The sequence below is a fragment of the Protomyctophum parallelum genome (assembly GCF_964188405.1).
Source record: "Protomyctophum parallelum genome assembly, chromosome: 5".
NCBI classification, from domain to species: Eukaryota; Metazoa; Chordata; class Actinopteri; order Myctophiformes; family Myctophidae; genus Protomyctophum; species Protomyctophum parallelum.
In genome coordinates, this window is record NC_139702.1 from 24571048 (window position 1) to 24590149 (window position 19102).

The window sequence follows — 19102 nt, forward strand, 5'->3', positions numbered from 1 at the left end:
ATGAGCAGGATCTCTGATGTCTCTATAGCTTGTCTACAGCTTCTATAAAGTATGTTCATATCGATGTGTTCTAATGCATGGTTGTGTGAATGAGCATCATGCGTGAAATGTGCAGAGCAAGTTCAGTCAGGAAACTCTTTGCAGTCGGCGGCTGACCTTTGGTCACCCTCAGCTCCGCACGAGTGTCAACCAATCACATCCCCCACAGCTGTCCTAGTGTAGCAGTTAGAGCTCATGCCTTTTCGTGCGGATGGTTGTGGGTTTGAACCCTGCCTGGGTGTTCGACGTCAGCAAATGCATGCGGTCGCAACGGTATAGCCTAAACACCAAAGCAAAATGCCTTCGGATCTGAGCCATAAGTCTCCTGAGGAGTCGTGTCTGAAGCCAGTCCTGGACGGGAGTATACACAATGTACTCGTTCGTGGGTTGTTGTCATCTTGCTGCTGCTGCCGTTTTAGGATTGCTGCTGCACCCTCCACCACCCCAGCTACCACCTGTTGTTATGAATCTAATTCTATTCACTATGGGGTGATTCATAAGGCGCGAGACAATGTAGTGCATAATAGAGCGTATATGCGCGTGACATCATCATCAAACCCGGAAGTTATGCAGGAATGCCTACTGAGTGTCTAAAAAACTACTTTCTGGCCTCGACAGACCATACATCCAAACAGATAAGTCCTATCTGATTGCATTAAACGACATTAAACAGAGGGGCACGGTGGCACAGTTGGTAGTGCTGTCGCCTCACAGCTAGAAGGTCCTGGGTTCAATTCCCGCTGGGGACGCTGTGGGCACTGGCGGCGTGTTCCCTCATCATCAGTGTCCATACCCGAGGCGGGGTTAGCAAAAGGGCCTTTCTGTGTGGAGTTCTCCCCGTGTCCCCTAGGGTAGGTACCCTCACAAAAACATGCAGTAATCCTGGTCTCTAAAACTACCTCCCCTTGGCCAGCCGGGGCGCCTGATGGAGGGGAAAGGAACTGGTCGGAATAAAGTGTTCCTTCCACGCGCTACGTCTGGCCGGGGAAATTCCCCCCTGTCAGCAGGTGAAAAGAAGCAGCTTGGACTCCTCATGCATAGAAGGAGGTCAGTCTGATGAGGTCAGTCTGATGCCCCCCCCCCCCCCCCCCCCAGGTTGACAGAGGAAGTGTAGCGCCCAGGATTACATTAGATAATTGGCACTGGGTGAAAAAAAAACTGGGTTGCAAAATTGTGGGATAAAAATTATTTAAAAAAACAACATTAAACAATGCTAAACTCACTTTGCATGTTGCTTTGCCACTCGATTTGCCATTCAATGTGCCATTCACTTTTAAGCATGTGCATACCCTCTATAGCTACTGTAAAAGCAGATCCATTCCACCCATAACCAAACCAAATAATTTCAACCAAGCCGTGTAATAAAATGTTTTAATACAATGTATGCATGCATGCATGTCTACAAACAGCAGCAATCTAGGGGAACCACAGTTCCGCAAATGAGTTGGCATATACAGTAGCTGTAGAGAGAAATGCGCGTGCTTGCACGCCTGTGCGCACGTAGACTACGTGCGCACGTGTGTGCAAGAGTGCGTATTTTTCTCTCACCAGATCCTTGACTTTCTTCTCAAACTCTTGCAACTGGGTGTTCTTAATTTCCAGCTCCTCCTTTATACTGTCCAACTCTTGCTCCAGCTACACCATATGAGAAGAAAGAAAGAAAGAAAGAAAGAAAGAAAGAAAGAAAGAAAGGTAATAAGAGACAATCATTACAGAAAAATACTAAATCTCTCTAGTGACAGACGACACATATTAACATATCATCTATCTATCATCTATCTACCTTAACCCATTTTGGACTGAGGTCGATAAAAAAAGGCTTCTAAATCCTGAAAATGTCAGTGGTGCTCAACCTTTTTCATGTCAAGGACCCCCAGAATTATCTCTATTGGGCCACGGACCCCCATCTCAAAATATGTAGTTCCAGGGACGCCCCAGAAGCAAATATTTTAGTTAAAAATGTTCGCTCTGAAATATATATTCAATGATTTGCGCCACATTATAACGATTTTTCAAAAATAGCAGACCTACAATAGCCACTCGGTGGCGCGCTATGAGCTTGTAGATCTGCTATTTTTCAATAGCTAAAGCGTAACATAAGTTAAAACACCAAAAGGGGTTCCCGCCCCAAAATGGGTTTTAACAGACAACAACAGAATCGCGTCGTGTCTTTATTTACCAGGCTCTTGTCATCATCTATTCTCTTCCTCAGCCCTTCCTCTTCTGCCTCCAGCAGTTCAAGCAAGGCCTCCTTCTCGGACAGTATCCTCCTCTTCTCCTCCTCCTCTGCTCTCAGCTGGTCACTCAGGCCCTCCTTCTCTGATAGCAAGGCCTCCTTCTCCGATAGTATCTTCCTCCTCTCCTCCTCTTTGGCTTTCAGCGTTTCACTCAGGACCTCTTGAAACGACACAAGCATTCGTTCCTGTTGCGGGAGGGAGGAAGAGAGAAGTAAAAGCTCACATTATGCGTGTCCCATTCTTTAACGCAATTGAAACTTCGAACAAATATGAAATTATCCTTTGGGGTCGAGGATTCACAAAGGATAGACAAAGTCTATTTAACTTCCTCTTGTGGTATAGACCAGTGGTTCCCAAACCTTTTAGCTCGAGGCCCAAAAGAGAAATTTGCCCAAAACTTAAACTAGTGAAAATAGCAGATCTTCAAAGCTCTGAACATGTTGCTTCAAACCGCGTTGTGAGCTTGTAGATCGGCTATTTGTTTTCTAATATATGGAATTTCTTAGATTGTATTTCTTCATGAAATTACTTGTTTTTCTTATTATTGTTTTAAATGATTATAAATTAAAAATCAAAATGTAGGAAACCTTAAATAAAGGGACCCATAATAAATGTGTCTGTGACCCACAAAGTGCATGGGAACAAATCTATCGAAACTATCTTCATACCCCTCAATTGCAGCCCCACAATCTCCACGTGGAGGGGTGTGAGTGGGTTGGCCATGATAGCATCCAGCGTCTTCGCTGTACCCACCTTCGCCACCTCCTCCACCCTGTCCAGTGGAGCCTCAGCAACTTTGTTTTCTCTCACCACTGTGTTCGTCTCCATGTCTTTCTCCTCTCTCTGCATGCAGCTGAATGTTCTTATAGTCTGCTGCTTCACGTTCAGATTCTCCCACTCCTGACTCCCGCTACTATAAAACATAATGAGAGGAAGGAAGGAAGGATGGAAGGATGGAAAGAAAGAAAGAAAGAAAGAAAGTAAGAAAGAAAGAAAGAAAGAAAGAAAGAAAGAAAGAAAGAAAGAAAGAAAGAAAGAAATTCATGGTCAATTGGAATGGAGCCTGTAAAATCATCTAACCATCCATCATTCAGACATTTGATGAAACAGTTAGAGCCTCCCATCACTGGAAGTAAGAGAGACCACCAACTGTTTCACCTTCAAATTCAACCCCAACCTCATACCAAATTTCATCACAGGTATTTATCAGCTCCATTTGTCACTGGTGTCATTTCTCATTACTGTAATTGTTTGGTCTCTATAGTACTAATATAGGCCATTAGGCCTACACTTGTCTTGTATTGGTTTTGTCTTGTACTTTGTACTTTTTCATCAGGCGTTGCGCTCTGGTAAATAATTGGCTATAGGAGTCAAGAGTCCTTCGTAGTGGGCTCTTGGGTGGCAGAGTGGTAAAGTACCTGTCTACCACTGCAGAGGGGTTCAAATCCAGGGGCTTGGCTTACCGTCTATAAAAACACTATTAGCCAGTGTTGGCCTATGTTTTGGGGAGGGTGGCTCAGGGGTAGAGTGGCTGGATGGGAACCGTGAGGTTGCCAGTTCGAACCTGCGGGCTCCCCCAGAGTCACCGTAGAAGTGTCCTTGAGCAAGACACTGAACCCCTAATTGCTCCCGATGTGCTAGTTGGTGCCTTGCATGGTTTCCGCTGCCATCGGTGTATGAATGTGTGTGAATGGGTGAATGTAATGCACAATCTCTGTAAAGCGCCTTGGATAAAGACGCTATATAAATGCACCGCATTTATATTTGTCACTGTAGACGTACTCCTGTACGTACTCCTACACTGTACTTACATAAACAAATTTCTTTCCGCTTTTTTACGCCTTTGACAGTACAGTCGGTAGACAGGAAATGGGGAGAGAGATGTGCAGTGACACGCAGCAAAGGCAGTTGATCGGGATTCGAACCTGTGACTCTGTATAGACTATAGGTGCCCGGACCGCTAGGCCAGCGGTCCGGGCCTACATAAACATTTCTTACACAAAGAAAAAATTAATTTAATTTCTCCCAAGCATAATTATATCTGCATTCCATTTCCATCAATTCTAAGAAGAAGGCTTGTGTTCATATATAGCGGGTAGTAAAATCTAAGTACCCATCATCTCAACATGTGCTAGTCATAAAGGCTGCAAAGGCACACAACATATGTGTTATGGCAACCAAACAACCATAATCTGCCATTGAAGCAATTTGGTGTGAAGCATTTCCAATGCGTGTTGACAGTATAGGCTATGTGAGGTCTCTTGTGTGCGTTTAATTTATTTTTATGCAGAGTGACAGTGTTAACAAAAGCCGGGTTTATTTAACGGATAGGCCTAACTAAATAACTAACTTGTAACTAGAAAAACACACTTGAAACACAAACGGACGACCATATGGCTTCCCCTCGTGTCCCCAATTCTCCCCAATGCTCCCATGTAACACCCCCAAATGGGCTGTGCGTAATTCCCCGCCCATGCCCATATGAAACTGCAACCATATTACAGCACCTTGCCATACACAGCTCAGTGGCCTTGTGGTTAGAGTGCTGGATGACCGAGTCATACTGAAGACCTGCTTGGCACAGCATCAAGGGTTGGATTGGGGGTAGGTGCCTGTGACATACTATTGATCATTTGCAGACTGCAGCCATCAGAGTTTGGAAGCACTCGTTTTCAGTAAAGCAACCTCCTGCTGCCTCCTGCATTATGTGCAAATTCAAAACAGGTCGCAGGGGCAGTTGAGTGATATCTAACGAGCACTTCCAAACTGCAACACTGCAGTGGATTTTTATGAAACAAAAGAGAATAATTCAAGCTTTCCGTACAGCTGCAATGTTGGTGAGTTTGACGTTTAATTCACGTCTAACGTCTAACCCTAACCCAATTAGATAGGACTTTTCTGTTTGGATGAATGGGCTGTCTATGGGAAGTTGCACCTTGTTAGCACCTTGCCATTAACCTATATGGTATTATGGCCACGTTCTGCATCAGTGTCATGTCCAGGGGGTGTACATAAAGCTGCCTCACTCACACTACAGAAACAGGAGGTTTAGGTTTTGGCCTATAGGAGCAAGGCTTACATAGTCCCATACGCATCATAAAATACTGTACAGTATGGTCATTATCCTTTCATCACATGAGGCAGAAACAGACAGCGATATAAATAAGAATAATTATGCATTATTGTTGTTATTATTAATAATAGTGATAACTTTAATAACAATAACAACTTCAATAACAATAATGCATATTTGTATTCTATTCATATTTACACATTAACAAGGAATCCCTTGTATGTTTCTATGTACTATATTACTAGATATTAAAAGAAGAACTTTTATTGAGTTATTCATTTAGAAAAGTCACTTTTAGAACGATCACACGAGATCACACGTTAGATCAATTACATTGCACTAATGTACTCACTGCTTCGAGGAAGCCAATCTATGCTCTTCTCTTGACAGCTGGCAGGGTAGGTTCTTCTGGCCCCTTCAATACAAACATCAACATCCTCTCTATCATCTCCTCCTCTCTCCTCTTCCACTCCTCCTCTTTGGTTCTTGTCTCCTTTCCTATCATCAGTGTTTCAAATAGTGTCATATGTCTTGTGTGTCATGTTGTTCCAGACTGAAGTGTCCTCTGTTCCTCGATCGTCACCATGTGTCTTCTATTTTCTGCATCAGCTGTTATTCTGCAATGTCCATCCCACTTATGTCCAGAACATGCTATAGGTCAGCGGTTCCCAAAGTAGGGTTCCGGGGACCCCCAGGGGTACCTGAGGGAGTTCCAGGGGGTCCCCAGCTAAATGATAGTTTGGAACCAAATGGACCATTATGGGTCTGTAACTCTGAGAGTGTACAAATGGAACCAAATGGACCATTAGGGTCCATTTGTTTCCATTTGTACACTCTCAGAGTTAAATTAACAGTGGTTTTACAATATAAATTGGGGTACCGGAGGTAGAAATGCCATTCAATCGGTGATCCGTAGCCTAATGCGTGTAAAGTCGCTGCTAGAGCCGTAGAAATCTTGCCTTATCGGTCACTGGCACATGTTTTCAGATGGGGGGATCCGTGGCCTAATACTGTAATACATGTTTATTTGGGGGTCCTTGACACGAAAAGGTTTGGGAACCTGGTTATACCTGTGTCATATTTCTCCAGGAGCCACCTCAGAGGTTCTCCTTCAGATTCGATGTACTCCCCTCAACACATCTCTCCCACCATCCCCAGATGAGCAGAACCATATAGTGTGAGGAACTGGACAGTAGGGGTCTTCTGCAATGGAGGTGTCTGTAATCAACCAGTCTATAGACATTCTCCACTCTCACATTTCTTTGAGCAACTCATCTGTTGTTTAACATATTCTGTCAGTTTTAGTCTGGTTTTGAAATATGAAGTTTACTGTATGTTAGTCATAATACTCAATTATGTATATGCCGTATTGTTGTTCTTTGCAACAACATGGTATTGCGGAACATGCCACGCCAAACACTGCTTGAGCTGTGTGTGCGTGCGTGCATGCGTGCATGCGTGCATGCGTGCGTGCAAACTTAGGACAGAGACAGTTATAGCACCACATCAATGTGACAGGCTGAGCAAAGGAAAAGCCATCACCTAGTCACTCTAATTCATTTGACACATAGAGAATGTATATTGGTCACATCCATGGTGTCTCAAACATTCATGACAGCAGATAATTATTACATACCGGTAATTACATGATCACCAGACAACATATTATGTACTGTAATTTTCTGTTTACTTTGCGGTCATTCCATCAAATTCATACATTATTACTAACCTTAAAGTTTCTGTAAACACAGCCTTCCAGAAAGTAGCTATAAGCACATGTACTCAAGTACTGTACTTAAGTACAATTCTGAGGTTCTAAATCTCAGAAAAATATTGTACTTACTGCACTACAATTATTTGAAAGCTTTAGTTACTAGTTACTTTGTAGATTTGTTTATATTATTACAAAAGATACATTAACCACTTCAACCCTATAGGCCTATACAATACTGTACTTTGCCTATTTGAAAATAGCCAATATACAAGCTCACAACTCGTCACTTTTAATATATTGATCTTGTGAAATGAGACATTCTGCATACTTTTAGTACTTTTAAGTAGGTATAAATTTTGATGCAAGTAAATTTGGAATACTATACTTTTACTTACTCACTTCTTCCACCACTGCAAAGGACCACAATGGAAACTGTATCCCCGGATCTAGCCCTCAGGGCTTTTTGTTATCCTTTTAGCATTATTGTATAACTGTACCACTGTACTTTTTGCAAACCTTTAATAAAGTAAAATCAATCAAATCAATTGAATCAAATCGATTGATTGATTGATTGATTGATTGATTGATTGATTGATTGATTGATTGATTGATAACATCAATCAAACTCTCCACAAATCAACATCACCGTGGAAGTCTCTGATGTACTCCTGAAAGAGAGTCAACATAAGTTTACAATCATGCAATCTGCTATTTAGAACCATGGCTTCAGAGATGCATATGAAATATTATGTAAAAACAAATATGATATTAGGAAGACATATATACACAGCAGATAAGAAACCCTGTTGTTGGGTAATTGATAGGCCGTATCCCAGAATTATTTTGTTATCTCTTATTGTCTCCACCAGGCCGAAGGCATGTGGGGAGAGTATGTTTTGCACTCCGTCCGTCCGTGTGTCCGTCCGTCCGTCCGTCCGTGAGCAGCTAATCTCGGCCACCGTTAACCCGGTCGATGCCAAATTTTGCACACACACTCCCTGGATGCCAACGATGAACCTCTGCCCCAAACTTTCCAGAACGGCCTGTTATAGCGCCAACAGGAGGCCGCTTTGTGCAAAACAAGTTTTTGCACAGTACACCTACAGATTTTGTCCAAACATCACGCAAATTGGTACACAGTCTCTCTAGAGCCATTCAACGAAACCGGTCTTTCAGATTTCTCACACTCCATCCTGATTGGTTAACATTGCCTTCCAAAGTTCACAGGAGTGCTCAGTTTCAAACAAAATGCTGCAAATCATGAACACATCGCGTGATTTCCGTGAAATTCTGCACCCACATTCCCACTAGGCCGAGGACGAAATGCCACATGAACAATTTCAACTCAGCCTCAAGGTGGCGCTATAACTGGCCGAAAAGTGTTTTTACCTCTAACTGCACGGATCTGTGGATAACTTTGTATGCCAACTCCCTAGCGGCCAAGGAAAAACCTTTGCCTGGAATTTTTCACATCTGCTCTTTATAGCGCCACCAGGAGGCCGACATATGTAAAACACATTTTCTATTATTACTCCTTCAGATTTTATCCAGATTTCTCATATTCCATCCTGATTGGCCACAATTGGCTCCTACACTTTTCAGGAGTAGCCCGCTTTGTACAAATCGCCACAACTCCTCAACGCAGCGTCCGATTGCGATGAAACTGTGCACGCATATTCCCACTAGGCTGAGGAAGAAATGCCACTTGACAGTTTTCAACAGCCTGATGGTGGCGCTACAACAAGCCAAGTCGCGTCATGCACTCGCACACACACACACACACACACACACACACACAACCGGTCGATGCCACATTTTGCACACACACTCCCTGGATGCCAACGATGAACCTCTGCCCCAAACTTTCCAGAACGGCCTGTTATAGCGCCACCAGGAGGCCACAACCTGACCTGCCCTGGTGGAGACCTGTGCCGATTGGCACTTTATTTTAAATAGTATCTTTTGTTGAATTTGTATTACACAATAGGCCTATATACTTACTCTGAACTTTTTGAAGTATGAAAAAAAAACTGAAACTAAAACTAACTAATTCAAACTAACTGAATATCAAAATAAATATGAAATACGATATCAAAACCTTTGTTGTGGCTTTCACCTTTTATTTTATATTTTTCTAGAGGGACAGACAGTACAGTAGGCTGACAGGGAATGGGGGCGCTCCCATTGGGGGGGAATAAGACATGCAGTGGTCCATCATTGGGATCGGGAGTTGAACCCGCGGCACACTGCCAGACTCCTCCTCTCTCTCTCTCTCTCTCTCTCTCTCTCTCTCTCATTAGCAGGCAACAGTGCAGCACTATGTCTCTCTCTCTCTGTTTCTGGCACAACAGCGCCCCTACTGGTTCTAATAGTCATACTCGTGCTCATTAACGTCACATACATAGGCGGACACATAGGTGAACAATACGGACATTGCTGTTCTTTGGAGTGGTTGCACCATTTTTAGAGTCTTTGGTATGACCCGGCCGGGGATCGAACCCCGACCTCCCAGTCTCAGGGCGGACACTCTAACCATAAGGCCACTGAGCTCAAACATCCCAAACTATTATAAGCGCCTGACGCACAGAGCTCACTCTCACTGAGCAACAAACAGAACTTGAACAAACACCTGCCCCCTCACTGCAGTCATCACTCCTTGTCTCTTTCCACTGTGCGTATAATGTGGCTCCTATGTTTTTGTGTGACCGCATAAATATCAGATCTACAAAGGTCACAACAAGGTCTATACAAAGCCCCCGCAAAAACAAGAAAGGGAATTTGTTTTGCAGCATTTTGCAGTGTTTGTATTGCATAAGATGTAAGTCACACAAAAACATATAGAAGCCACATTATATACGCTCAGTGGAAAGAGAAAACAGCGATCAATGACTGCAATGAGGGGGGCAGGCAGGTAGGTAGGGTGCCATGCATGTCATTGTTCCGACAACCCACTATTCTGACACCCCGTTGGTTCCGACAGGCCCCATTACTAACCCTATCTCACCGGAGAGACCAGTGACAGCCGGAATGTATAAACGGCACCAGGGAGCAGTATATGGGTCAGCGCTCCAGCCTGTGTCCTCCGTGAGGAGGAAGCCCAACAAACCCCTCGCTGAGGCCTTTAAAGGAGGGCCATTCAAGGCGGGAACCCCTTTTGGTGTTAGCATTACGTTATGCTTTAGCTATTTGCATAGCAGATCTACAAGCTCATAGCGCGCTCACCTAGAGCTTGTAGGTCTGCTATTTTTGAAAAATCGAAGAGCGACTGACATTTTTAGAATCTGATCTCAGGTCAGAATGGGTTAATCAGACCAGTGTGTCCAGTGGAAACCTCGTATGAATCTGATCTCAGGTCAGAATGGGATAATTGGTTGAATGTTCACCCCCCTGGTATATAGAGATGCTAGTGTTTGTATTATAATTCATGTCTACGGACTATGAAAACAAAGTTCATCTGTGGAGCCAAAAGTATAGAAAGTATACTCATTGTGTAGATTAGAAAGTCCCATTTTACAAGTTTTCAAATGTATTCAATGTGTACAAATCTTTTGAAAATAGCAGATCTACAAGCTCACAATGCATTGCATTGTGACACATTGTGAGTTTGTAGGTCCGCAATTTTAAAAAGGCCAAAATGTATATTTTACTGAAGGGCTGAAGTGGTCAATGTATGTTTTGTAATAATAATAATAAAAATCTGCAAAGTAAACTAACTAAATTTGTCAAATAATTGTCGTGGAGTAAAGGTACTATATTTGTCTCTGAGATGTACGTAGTGAAAACTATTGCAAACCCTCCAGTATAAAAGTCCAATTTCCCTCAAAAGTGTACTTTAATGTACTTTACAACACATTGAGCAGAGCACTGCAGGGAGTTGAACCCCATTCCGGTAAACCAGAAGTACCACAACCAGTGCCTTGGTTTTTGTTTTGTTGTACAGGTCCATTCGTTGAAATGTAAAATTTGCATTTCAACGGTAAAGTAATTTCACAATTTACATTGTAGGCAATAATTAATAACGGTATGGCACCAGGCCAAAGCCATGGGGAGAGAGTATGTTTTGCACTCTGAGAGTGTGTGTGTGTGTGTGTGTGTGTGTGTGTGTGTGTGTGTGTGTGTGTGTGTGTGTGTGTGTGTGTGTGTGTGCGTGTGTCTGTGTGTGTGTCCGAAAGTTTGTTAACAGCTAATCTCCGGCACCATTAACCCGGTCGATGCCAAATGTCCCAAATTGTCCAGAACGGCCTGTATAGCGCCACACATTGTTTTATGCCCTCCGAGATTATGGACTATAGCCTTTCGCTTTTCCGTGATTTTCACCTTTTTTTCAAATCCTCCGAAATCGTGAAAAACAACATACTATAGTATGCCCTCCGTGACCATGGACTATAGCCTTTCGCTTTTCCGTGATTTTCACCTTTTTTCAAATCCTACACAATGATGAAGAATCGCGCACTATAGCATGCCACTTAATGACCTTGACCAATATCAATGACCTTGAGCAGTATAAATTAACTTCACCAGTATAAAAGACCGTGACCAGTATATGACTGTGACCAGTATAAATTACCTTCATGAGACTAGTAAATGACCTTGACCAGTATAAATGACCTTCATAAGACTAGTAAATGAACTTCACCAGTATAAATGACCTTGACCAGTATGCGGTCCGTGACCATGGACTATAGCCTTTCACTTTTCCTTGATTTTCACCTTTTTTTTAAATCCTCAACAATGATGAAGAATCGCGCACTATAGCGCGCCACTCAATGACCTGAGACCACAACAGGTATAAGAAAGACGTTCTGATCTTCACCATGTGTACACAAAACATACACTTTTATACTAAGGGAGTGCCCCCATTAACCAATCAAAACACCACATTTTGGTGCCCCTCCCATCACTGCAGGTGTGACACGTCAACCCTGAGTGAGTAGGTGGGGACCCAGACGTATTGATGTAAATATAGTCTGTTCAGAAATGTTAGTGCCTCTCATAGAGCTTGTAGGTGATGCAGAGGAGGGAAATGGGTCGGTAGCTCTTCAGGGATGATGGGTCTTTGCAAGGTTTAGGGAATGCAACCACTTTGGCCTTTTTACAGACAGAAGGGATGGTTTTCTGTGCTATGCATGTGTTCAGCATCCCCACAAGCCAGGTCTTTGCGTTAGGTCCCAGGTGCTGTATAATTTCTGCCAGTATGTCATCAATCCATACTGCTTTTCCGGGTTTCAACTTTCCCATTGCAGTTTCGAGTTCTTCTATAGGTAGAAGGGTTTGGTTTGAGGGCTGGCTGATTGTGGTTGGTCTGATACCACTGTGCGATGGTATTCTATGTGGGTCGGTGGCGGTGTTGGTTACGACTGTTGGCCACCAGTTGTGACCAACACCGCCACCGACCCACAGGAGAATACCATCGCACAGTGGTATCAGACCAACCACAATCAGCCAGCCCTCAAACCAAACCCTTCGACCTAGAAGAACTTGAAACTGCAATGGGGAAGTTGAAACCCGGAAAAGCAGCAGGGATTGATGACATACTGGCAGAAATTATACAGCACCTGGGACCTAACGGAAAGACCTGGCTTGTGGGGATGCTGAACACATGCATAGCATAGACAACCATCCCTTCTGTCTGGAAAAAGGCCAAAGTGGTTGCAATCCCTAAACCTGGCAAAGACCCATTATCCCCAAAGAGCTACCGACCCATTTCCCTCCTCTGCATCACAAGCTCTATGAGAGGCTGCTACTCCAACGCCTCGTTGCCACTCAGATGCCAAGCTGACTAAAGACCAAGCTGGTTTCCGTCCCGGCCGCTCCTGTGCTGGACATAGCTCAACCTCACCCAACACATTGAGGATGGGTTTGAGGGAAAACAAATAACTGGAGCAGCAACTGGAGGGCAAAGCAAGCACGCAGGCAGCTTGTGCCTGCCTGCCTGCCTTCCTTCCTCATGTGGAAGCTGCATAGTTGACTTTGTGTGTGTCTTTCTTTTTCTGTCTGTCTTTCTTAGGATGAAGATCAAGGTAGACGCCGTTCGAAGGCTCAACACAAGCCGATGCCCCTAGAGATCCATCCCAAAGCTTCCCTCAGGGAGCCCAGCAAGCCAGCTAGCCAGCAAGCCCGCCCAGTGAGCCAACTCAGCCAGCCAGCTCCGCCAGTCAGCCAGTGTAGAAAGTCAGGCTGACAAGCCAGAGCATATCAGCCCTTGCAGTCCGCCATTGCAGCCATACCAGCCTTGCTCAGTCAGCTCAGCCAGGCCTCTCTCGAGGCCTGGCTCTCTGTCTGCCTGGCCCGGTCTGCCCTGCCCTGCCTTGCAGCAACAGAACCAGCCTTGCTAGCAAGCCAGCCAGCTCAGAATACGAGCTCAGCAAGCCAACGCAGCTGGCAAGCACGCAGTTAGTCTAAACCAGTTTCAGACAGGCAGGCCAAGGCAGACAGACAGGAAGACCGAGGCGCCTAGGCAGGCAGACAGGCCAGGAAGGCAACAAAGTGCAGGCAGGGGGACTATCCGGCCTAAGGCTGCGCTGCAAGGGTTGGAGCCTGGCCAGCTCCTGCTGGTCTTGGCTGAGTGGCTGTGGCTGCACAGTAAGGCTGCGGTAACCTAGTCTGGGCTTGCTGCTGCACTGGCTTGCTCAGCTCGCATTCTGAGATGGCTGGCTTGCCAGAAAGGCTGGTTCTGTTGCTGCAAGGCAGGGCAGGGCAGACCGGGCCAGGCAGACAGAGAGCCAGGCCTCGAGAGAGGCCTGGCTGAGCTGACTGAGCAAGGCTGGTATGGCTGCAGTGGCTGACTGCAAGGGCTGATATGCTCTGGCTTGGCAGCCTGACTTTCTACACTGGCTGACTGGCGGAGCTGACTGGCTGCGTTCGCTGACTGGGCAGGCTTGCTGGCTAGCTGGCTTGCTGAACTCCCTGAGGGAAGCTTTGGGATGGATCTCTAGGGGCATCGGCTTGTGTTGAGCCTTCCAACGGCGTCTACCTTGATCTCCGTCCTAAGAAAGAAAGACAGAAAAAGAAAGACACACACAAACCCAACTATGCAGCTTGCACCTGAGGAACCGAGACGCGAAAAACCGCCACCGACCCACAGGAGAATACCATCACACAGTGGTATCAGACCAACCTCAATCAGCCAGCCCTCAAACCAAACCCTTCGACCTAGAAGAACTCGAAACTGCAATGGGAAAGTTGAAACCCGGAAAAGCAGCAGGGATTGATGACATACTGGCAGAAATGATACAGCACCTGGGACCTAACGCAAAGACCTGGCTCGTGGGGATACTGAATAAATGCATGGCACAGAAAACCATCCCTTCTGTCTGGAGAAAGGCCAAAGTGGTTGCAATCCCCAAACCTGGCAAAGACCCATCACCCCCAAAGAGCTACCGACCCATTTCCCTCCTCTGCATCACCTACAAGAGAGGCTGCTACTCCAACGCCTCATACCACTCATAGACACCAAGCTGACTAAAGACCAAGCTGGTTTCCGTCCCGTCCTGTGCTGGACAGAGCTCAACCTCACCCAACACATTGAGGATGGGTTTGAGGGAAAACAAATAACTGGAGCAGCATTCAGAGATCTCTCTGCTGCCTACGACACTGTCCAACACCGCACAATGGTCAGGAAAAGCCTCCTCAACAACAGGCGCTTCTATGTCCAGTTAAATGACCAGATGAGTAAATGGAAAGCCCAAAAGAACGGCCTACCACAAGGTAGCCTGCTCGCCCCCTCCTTTTCAATATCTACACAAACGTCCAGCCACTACCCAAAGTAGTAGTACTGGAATGAAATGATAGAACACCTCACACACACATAGTTTCCTTTCGTGGCTGTTTACATTCGAGGGTCGCCGGTCCTCTCGAACGGAACAGTTTAACGTCATGCCCAGGACGAAAAGATATAGAGAACACCAACATGACAAATAACAGCAGGAAGGCATGGGCCACAATCCACCGTCTTGGCAAAGACCACACCACCCATAATTCACAACGGTCACAGCAAACTCTATTGCATCACAACTGGTGTAGTTATTGGATGGAGCCCGCACACCACCAAAAAAAGAAAAACAACATACTATAGTATGCCCTCCGTGACCATGGACTTTAGCCTTTCGCTTTTCTGCGATTTAACCTTTTTTCAAATCCTCAACAATGATGAAGAATCGTGCACTATAGCGTGCCACTTAATGACCTTGACCAATATCAATGACCTTCAATAAGACTAGTAAATGACCTTGACCAGTATAAATGACCTTGACAAGTACAAATGACCTTGACCAGTATAAATGACCTTCACCAGTAGAAATGACCGTGACCAGTATATGACTGTGACCAGTATACATGACCTTCATGAGACTAGTAAATGACCTTGACCAGTATAAATGACCTTTATAAGACTAGTAAATGATCTTCACCAGTATAAATGACCTTGACCAGTATGCGGTCCGTGACCATGGACTATAGCCTTTTGCTTTTCCTTGATTTTCACCTTTAAAAAATCCTCAACAATGATGAAGAATCGCGCACTATAGCGCGCCGCTCAATGACCTGAGACCATGGACCAATGAATGAAATACAACACATTGAGCAGGGCACTGCAGGGAGTTGAACCCCGTTCCGGTAAACCAGAAGTCCGACACCAGTGCCTTAGTTTTTGTGTTGTTGTTCATTTAAAGGTCCAGGTGTGCATACGCATGTGCGCCTGTGCGTGTGTAGGTGCATGTGTGTGTGCACGCTTCAATGACCACTGTTGGACCCCATGGGGATCAAGGACCTCAGGGAGCCACCCATAATTCACAACGGTCACAGCGAACTCTGTTGCATCACAACTGGTGGCCAACAGTCGTAACCAACACCGCCGCCGACCCACAGGAGAATACCATCGCACAGTGGTATCAGACCAACCACAATCAGCCAGCCCTCAAACCAAACCCTTCGACCTAGAAGAACTCGAAACTGCAATGGGAAAGTTGAAACCCGGAAAAGCAGCAGGGATTGATGACATACTGGCAGAAATTATACAGCACCTGGAACCTAACGCAAAGACCTGGCTCGTGGGGATGCTGAACACATGCATGGCACAGAAAACCATCCCTTCTGTCTGGAGAAAGGCCAAAGTGGTTGCAATCCCCAAACCTGGCAAAGACCCATCATCCTCAAAGAGCTACCGACCCATTTCCCTCCTCTGCATCACCTACAAGAGAGGCTGCTACTCCAACGCCTCATACCACTCATAGACACCAAGCTGACTAAAGACCAAGCTGGTTTCCGTCCCGTCCTGTGCTGGACAGAGCTCAACCTCACCCAACACATTGAGGATGGGTTTGAGGGAAAACAAATAACTGGAGCAGCAACTGGAGGGCGAAGCAAGCACGCAGGCAGCTTGTGCCTGCCTGCGTGCCTGCCTGCCTTCCTGCCTGCCTTCCTCATGTGGAAGCTGCATAGTTGACTTTGTGTGTGTCTTTCTTTTTCTGTCTGTCTTTCTTAGGATGAAGATCAAGGTAGACACCGTTCGAAGGCTCAACACAAGCCGATGCCCCTAGAGATCCATCCCAAAGCTTCCCTCAGGGAGCCCAGCAAGCCAGCTAGCCAGCAAGCCCGCCCAGTCAGCCAACGCAGCCAGCCAGCTCCGCCAGTCAGCCAGTGTAGAAAGTCAGGCTGACAAGCCAGAGCATATCAGCCCTTGCAGTCCGCCATTGCAGCCATACCAGCCTTGCTCAGTCAGCTCAGCCAGGCCTCTCTCGAGGCCTGGCTCTCTGTCTGCCTGGCCCGGTCTGCCCTGCCCTGCCTTGCAGCAACAGAACCAGCCTTGCTAGCAAGCCAGCCAGCTCAGAATACGAGCTCAGCAAGCCAACGCAGCTGGCAAGCACGCAGTTAGTCTAAACCAGTTTCAGACCGGCAGGCCAAGGCAGACAGACAGGAAGACAGAGGCGCCTAGGCAGGCAGACAGGCCAGGAAGGCAACAAAGTGCAGGCAGGGGGACTATCCGGCCTAAGGCTGCGCTGCAAGGGTTGGAGCCTGGCCAGCTCCTGCTGGTCTTGGCTGAGTGGCTGTGGCTGCACAGTAAGGCTGCGGTAACCTAGTCTGGGCTTGCTGCTGCACTGGCTTGCTCAGCTCGCATTCTGAGATGGCTGGCTTGCCAGAAAGGCTGGTTCTGTTGCTGCAAGGCAGGGCAGGGCAGACCGGGCCAGGCAGACAGAGAGCCAGGCCTCGAGAGAGGCCTGGCTGAGCTGACTGAGCAAGGCTGGTATGGCTGCAGTGGCTGACTGCAAGGGCTGATATGCTCTGGCTTGGCAGCCTGACTTTCTACACTGGCTGACTGGCGGAGCTGACTGGCTGCGTTCGCTGACTGGGCAGGCTTGCTGGCTAGCTGGCTTGCTGAACTCCCTGAGGGAAGCTTTGGGATGGATCTCTAGGGGCATCGGCTTGTGTTGAGCCTTCCAACGGCGTCTACCTTGATCTCCGTCCTAAGAAAGAAAGACAGAAAAAGAAAGACACACACAAACCCAACTATGCAGCTTGCACCTGAGGAACCGAGACGCGAAAAACCGCCACCGACCCACAGGAGAATACCATCACACAGTGGTATCAGACCAACCTCAATCAGCCAGCCCTCAAACCAAACCCTTCGACCTAGAAGAACTCGAAACTGCAATGGGAAAGTTGAAACCCGGAAAAGCAGCAGGGATTGATGACATACTGGCAGAAATGATACAGCACCTGGGACCTAACGCAAAGACCTGGCTCGTGGGGATACTGAATAAATGCATGGCACAGAAAACCATCCCTTCTGTCTGGAGAAAGGCCAAAGTGGTTGCAATCCCCAAACCTGGCAAAGACCCATCACCCCCAAAGAGCTACCGACCCATTTCCCTCCTCTGCATCACCTACAAGAGAGGCTGCTACTCCAACGCCTCATACCACTCATAGACACCAAGCTGACTAAAGACCAAGCTGGTTTCCGTCCCGTCCTGTGCTGGACAGAGCTCAACCTCACCCAACACATTGAGGATGGGTTTGAGGGAAAACAAATAACTGGAGCAGCATTCAGAGATCTCTCTGCTGCCTACGACACTGTCCAACACCGCACAATGGTCAGGAAAAGCCTCCTCAACAACAGGCGCTTCTATGTCCAGTTAAATGACCAGATGAGTAAATGGAAAGCCCAAAAGAACGGCCTACCACAAGGTAGCCTGCTCGCCCCCTCCTTTTCAATATCTACACAAACGTCCAGCCACTACCCAAAGTAGTAGTACTGGAATGAAATGATAGAACACCTCACACACACATAGTTTCCTTTCGTGGCTGTTTACATTCGAGGGTCGCCGGTCCTCTCGAACGGAACAGTTTAACGTCATGCCCAGGACGAAAAGATATAGAGAACACCAACATGACAAATAACAGCAGGAAGGCATGGGCCACAATCCACCGTCTTGGCAAAGACCACACCACCCATAATTCACAACGGTCACAGCAAACTCTATTGCATCACAACTGGTGTAGTTATTGGATGGAGCCCGCACACCACCAAAAAAAGAAAAACAACATACTATAGTATGCCCTCCGTGACCATGGACTTTAGCCTTTCGCTTTTCTGCGATTTAACCTTTTTTCAAATCCTCAACAATGATGAAGAATCGTGCACTATAGCGTGCCACTTAATGACCTTGACCAATATCAATGACCTTCAATAAGACTAGTAAATGACCTTGACCAGTATAAATGACCTTGACAAGTACAAATGACCTTGACCAGTATAAATGACCTTCACCAGTAGAAATGACCGTGACCAGTATATGACTGTGACCAGTATACATGACCTTCATGAGACTAGTAAATGACCTTGACCAGTATAAATGACCTTTATAAGACTAGTAAATGATCTTCACCAGTATAAATGACCTTGACCAGTATGCGGTCCGTGACCATGGACTATAGCCTTTTGCTTTTCCTTGATTTTCACCTTTAAAAAATCCTCAACAATGATGAAGAATCGCGCACTATAGCGCGCCGCTCAATGACCTGAGACCATGGACCAATGAATGA